Source organism: Phalaenopsis equestris, unplaced genomic scaffold, assembly GCF_001263595.1.
Source record: "Phalaenopsis equestris unplaced genomic scaffold, ASM126359v1 Scaffold000511, whole genome shotgun sequence".
Taxonomy (NCBI): Eukaryota; Viridiplantae; Streptophyta; class Magnoliopsida; order Asparagales; family Orchidaceae; genus Phalaenopsis; species Phalaenopsis equestris.
Genome location: NW_018164951.1, coordinates 1,460,988 through 1,466,987, shown reverse-complemented (window position 1 = coordinate 1,466,987; position 6,000 = coordinate 1,460,988). Strand labels below are relative to the sequence as shown.

The 6,000-nt window shown below is 34.3% G+C and overlaps 1 protein-coding gene across 1 annotated transcript in view; it reads left to right on the top strand.

Annotated features, from left to right (window-relative positions):
• Window positions 1-5,351: 5,351 nt before the first annotated feature.
• The window catches only part of LOC110028346 (glutamine-dependent NAD(+) synthetase), a 73,406-nt gene continuing 72,757 nt past the window's right edge, over window positions 5,352-6,000 (top strand). The window contains exon 1 of the mRNA XM_020730162.1: window positions 5,352-5,652. The gene's annotated coding sequence lies outside the window, so the exon portion shown is untranslated. The remainder of the gene's footprint in view (window positions 5,653-6,000) is intronic.

Genomic DNA, 6,000 nt, shown 5'->3' with positions numbered 1-6,000 from the left:
CATGATGATAAGTGAAACTCCTTTCATCGAGAGTCTTCTTGTGTATTCCCCAAGATGTAATTACCTAGTAGGAATATGTTCTTCTGGGAGACTTTTGACCCCAGAACAAAAATGTTCTTTTCGGTTCTCTGGTTACGGGTGGCTTATATAGAAATTCTGCTTGTGGATGTTGGTTTTTGGTGTATTTCAATTTGATTCTATTTGGACGTATACTCTTGACTCATGACACGAGGATTACTCTTATATAAGCCTTCTGTTTCTTTTCTTTTTGATTTGTTTGTCTATTTGTTGTTGTACGTCATTTTGATAGTCGAGTCCTCTCCTCTTCGAGTCATTCATTTGATTCGGGAGGGAGACTTGTTCGAATAGGAAAATTATACGACGACACATAAATACAGAGGCTAACGACTCTAAGATCTAAAAGAACTGAGAAAACAACAAGCTGCTTCATTTTATACAAGGAAGCTCTACTCAATGTTTGAGGGAGAGTTATTGCATGGTTCATGTGGACTAGCCATCGAAGTCCCTGTAGAAAGTGATTCTGAATATTACGTAAGGAATTTGGATAATCAGGGAAAAACAAACCCTGGATTGTTAATTTTGATAAGATTATTTTTGATATCACATGCAACTACAAAAAATTTGAGATGATGGGTTATTGTGTGCTCACTGTCTGCGTGTTCTTAATTTCATAAATGTAACAAAGATTCCCAACTGTCCCAACTGTCCCAACTGTCCCAAATGTTTCTTATTGCGATGGTCTGTGCATGCGAAGAGGGATATCTATAATAGTGTTGGATACAAACATCTTAAGGAGTCCCAACTGTCCAATGGATCTTCAAGTGGCTTTTTATTCCGCACAAATGCTCAAAAGTTTGTCTATCAACTTATTAATAGAGCACAAGGAATTGAATTATTTGAGCAACTGGAAGCATTTAAACATTTATCTATATAATTTGATGACATATTAGTTGGGAAAGAACCTCAGCAAAGAATAAGAACAAAAAAAAAGAAATCTTTGAATATAGAGTGCAACTTAAATGACCCGGGGAAGATGAGACCAAAAGAAATATCCACTTCTAGGTTAAAAGGTTACTGGAGAAAAATAAGAGAGTCAAAAGTATGTTTGTCAACATTAAAGAACTACTAAACCATCTGAGAGTGTATCTACATTACTTTAACTTAAATCATTTGAATACATGAAAGGTGCAAGAAGCTTCAACAATTTAAGAACCACATAGCCCATGACACAAATTTGACTGCAATATTAGGTAGTCTCAGTCATACATGTTTTTGAAATTTCATGCATTTACACATTATTTTAAATAAAATATGTTCTTGAGTGTTAAAAAAAACAAGAATATTTTACACCGCAACCATCACAAACTTACACTGAAATGTTGATGCAGTCCATTGTTGAACTCTAAGTGCAATATATAAGATATCAATCTTGAAATTCCTTTAAATGGATGTATTGCATAATCAAATTACATTGAAAATGTTAAAATACTTTGAGTTTTTGTTGAAGCAGTGTTTTGCTTTATTTTGGCAGTTTTATGATAATATTACGGTAGTATTGTGGCAATAATTCTTATGACATTGTGGCTGTTTTCTGATATTATTAGATTATTCGGTCGTGCTAAGGGAATATTCCCCCATGTGATTGAGGTAATATATTGATGCACGGTTGGATGGAATTATTAAGCGGTAATAAAAGAATATTCCCACACAATATTGGAATATTTCATAGTTCGATTGGAATATTCCGCGGTTTCATTCTAACTTTATTAGAGGAGAAAATGTCGCGGTTGGATTGAAATATTCCGCCGTATTATTGAAGCATTATTGGAATTTTCCGTTGTGCTATTGAAACATTATTGGAATATTACAGAAAAAAAAAGTTTAGTTTAAAATAAATAATAATTTTATGAAATATCTAAATAAGTTTGAATCAAAAAAAGTTTTTAAAAATAACAAATCAATTTGGATCAGTTCTCCAAGTTAAAAATTAATTCATGGATGGCTAAACTAAAACGAAAAATATAAATTTGTTTTAACTATATTTACTTATTACAAAATTCAATTCTTATTACTAAAAACATAAATAAAATTATAAGCATTGCTACTTAAACGTTATAGAAATCAAATTTGAATAATGCGAAACTCATAAAGTCTATAGAAATTAAGAATCATATGTGTCGTTCGAGACAGTTAATCACATTGGAACTTCACTGAATCAATTAGTGTACCGATTCCGATTAGAATTGCTTCAACCTGATCAAAATCACAGCACTAATGTTTGGTATACAACAACTGTGGTATCTAATCTAAGGGTTCAACCTCAAAATAAATAATATATAAACATATACATCATAATTTTGCTAATTTTATAAACATAGTCCAGGAACATAGATCATGGGCAAACTCTGCCCTAAATTTTGGCATATCTTTGCCAGTCTTTCTCTTCACTCCGGTCACTTTAGTGGACTTGAACTAACTTTTCCATAAACTTACATACAAACATGCCACAGTCAACACTATTATTTTGTACAGGGACTCCACGCACGAGTGATAGTGACCAAACAATCACATTGGCTCTGAACTCATTTCCGCAATCTTTTCCAAACAATTTGATCTGGCAAATTATCATGTGAAAGTGATTAGTGCATTTAGGTAGCTGGATAAGAAATATATTTTATGAAGAATACTTACAACGTCATAGCACACCCCATTGTGTATCTTATTGAGTAATGAATCGTACAACTTCCATTTTCTATTTCTCAAATGAGCAACCGACAGTATCCAGTGATCATTGTGAATAATAGAAAATAATATGATGTCAGACTTTTTTACCTCAGCTGTTGTGATAAGTTCAACCAAGGAAGAAGATTGGACATGTCTATGCATATGTATTATATCATATAAAAATGTTACTCATCATAATATAAATTTAATAATTAAGTACAATTTATTTACTTACCCAGTATAATGGAGAGACATATAAATACGACCTGAATGAATTAGGATAACAATCCTTCCTTCTCTTTAATTGGGCAGCAAATGCATCCACATGTTCGCTTGCAATCCAACCCCCTTGTAGTAAATCTAACACTCCACCATAGTCTATGAAAGCGTCATCGTTATTGAACAAAATATCATGCCTGCAGTGTACAAGGACATTGAGTCATTGATTGTAAACCCATTGCAATACATAGATTGAAAAGAAGGTCTACTCACCTTTGATTGTACATGGACAAACATTCATCGATTACGGATTGCATTTCCAGGGATATAAGCCCTCTACCAGGATAATCGATGTTGGGCACCGAGCGTTGTGGCTACAAAAAAAATTACTAGTTAAGAGATATATGAAGTCAACTTAACAAGTAAAAAACTCTGTTAGAAACCCATTTCATCGTACCACTATTATAGGTTCTTCTACAGTGGCCAAGCTTTGTACACCAGGTGATTTTGATGGTTCTTCTATAATGGTTGAGCTATATAAAGCAGAAGAAATAATTATTTGAAGGCCATTTTCGGCCTCGTCCTGACTATCTACAATTGAAGTTGTTATTATTTCGTCATCATGTGATTTTGTTGGTTCTTCTACACTGGCAAATACATCTACATGTTTGGTATTTACAGGGAAATCCTCAGGCCTTACGACAGGAGTCTCTAGAATAACATCTAAGGGTTGAACAACATCCATTTTTGGTTTTCTTCTTTTATACTCAAAACCATCATAAGGGGAAGCCAACTTTCTCTTGCTTCTGCTTCGTCGACCCTTAACCCTTTCAATTAAGCTTCTAACAAATTGCTCATGGGTTCCTTCTTTTGGCAACTTAATCACTTTCTCACCAAGTGTTGATTGATATGTTCCCATTTCATTCATCTCATCGACCGCTTAAACAAGAGATGATTGTCAGGTTCCATATTTGAATCCAATGTTTTCTTCTACAGGAACAGGAGAATACAACTGGTTGTATTTCTCCTTCAACTCTATGCCTTTCTCAACGCTTGGTTGTCCTGATTTTTCAATGCTACTCTGTAATCCTGACATTGTCTCTTGTATATTTAAGACTACTGTATTTATTGTATTGAGTGCTCATTGGAATTCCCTGAACCATTTCTCCTGAGCTCTAAGTAGCTCAATGATTACTTCGAGGCTTTGATTGACTCCACCTTTTGCTGAATACCATTCGCTCATATTGCCAACACTTTAATATTTTTAGTGTGAGAACATTGTCTTACGGATAAGGTAGATCAAAAAAATGATCTGCAATCAATGGTCTCAGGCTATTCATTCTCTTCTCTGATAAGCCAAGCTTGACTTTATCAAGAACATCTCTTATAACAGATGTACGACACTTGCAACTGAAGGATCTTGGGTTTACAAATCTACAAGTAAAAAAACATGCAAAAAATATAGCTAATTAACTATATATATAGTTATCTATAAATCAATAAAACAAGAACCCTAAAAAAAAAAAAAAAAAAAACTTAAAAGCATTAAAGAGATGGAGATGTTATTCAAGTTTTATTAAGTTGTCCTTTTAGTGTTCTTGAGGTGTTATTGAAATATTATTATGGTTTTATCATGATTTTATTATGATATTATTATAGTATTATTATGGTATTATTATATCGCCGGTATTATTATGATATTATTATGGTACTATTATGATATTATTATGGTGTTGGTGTTATTATAGTATTATTTTGATAATATATCAGTATTATTATGAATTTATTATAGTGTCATACAAGAAAAGAATTGAATTATTACCATACCTCAATGCTAGATTTTGAGAGCAACAAAAAAAAAAAATATATTATCTTGATGCTCTTTCATGACTCTTGAGCTCTTTGATGTTCTTCATCTTCATCTCTTTTCTTTTCTTCTCATGCTCTGTAGTTTCCATCGTCTCGGGTACTTCGGTCTCTCCGGTGGGCTCGTTAGCTTCCATTTTTCGTGTGAAGAGGGGACTCGAACGGGGCGAATGACGATTTCAAATGCAAGCCCTAAAACATGAAGGGACTCAAACGGGGCGATTTCTCTTGCAGAAGAGGATGGAACAAGTGAAACAATCGGAGTGTTTTATCTTCAGTTTTATTTTGGTAGTTTAAATTCCGCCCGATTGGAGGCGTTCGGGTCGGGCCGGGCCTGGCCGGGCTGCATAATTAAAAGTATTATTTTTTTATTTAGGAGAAGCCCAGAAATACGAAAAATTATTGTGTACGGTGTCCGATTATGACCGTCAGGATTATTTCAATTTTTTTAATAATAAAAAAAATTTAAGTGAGCACACCAAATGATTTGATTTAAGATCCGGATCGGACCCCACCTCCAAAGTTATTTGATTGAAGCAAGAACGGTCTCTACGTCCGTGCTCCGGACCGAATCAGCGCTCGGTCGGAGCAGAAACTTCGCCCCAAATCCCTATTTTCCGCTGCCCCGACCTCAGTTGTTCCGTGTAGTCGACGGGTCTCAAGCGAAGATCTTTCAACGCAAATTTCTCACGTCAACGAGTCCCTCGCGATCGCGCTACGCTATTCTTCACGCCGGCGACTACAGACTCCGCCTTGGCCAAACCCTTAGATGCTCCAGGCAGCAACCTGAAATCTATACGCTGTGCTGTTCGCAACGTTAAGGTATTTTCTGTTTTTTGAGATATTTTCATATTTTATCACCCGTTAGAACTGCTTCAAATTTAGTTGATTTATTCTTTCTTTGATTTTATTATTATTATTTTATTGTTTGAAGTGAATTTTTGAAGAGGGAATTTGATGAGAGCAATCTTTTCTTTATCATGGTTCCTTTAACAGCATCAAACACCTTGATTTTTATAAGATTAAGATAAAAAAAATTTCATTATATGGAAATAAATTTTCGCTGGAAAAATTTGGAGAAGGTGGATGGGTTTTTGGTTCAACCGCACTTTGGGGCGAACTGAATGAGCAACCAAAATGTTGGCTTTTTCAATTTTCATATCTTTATTC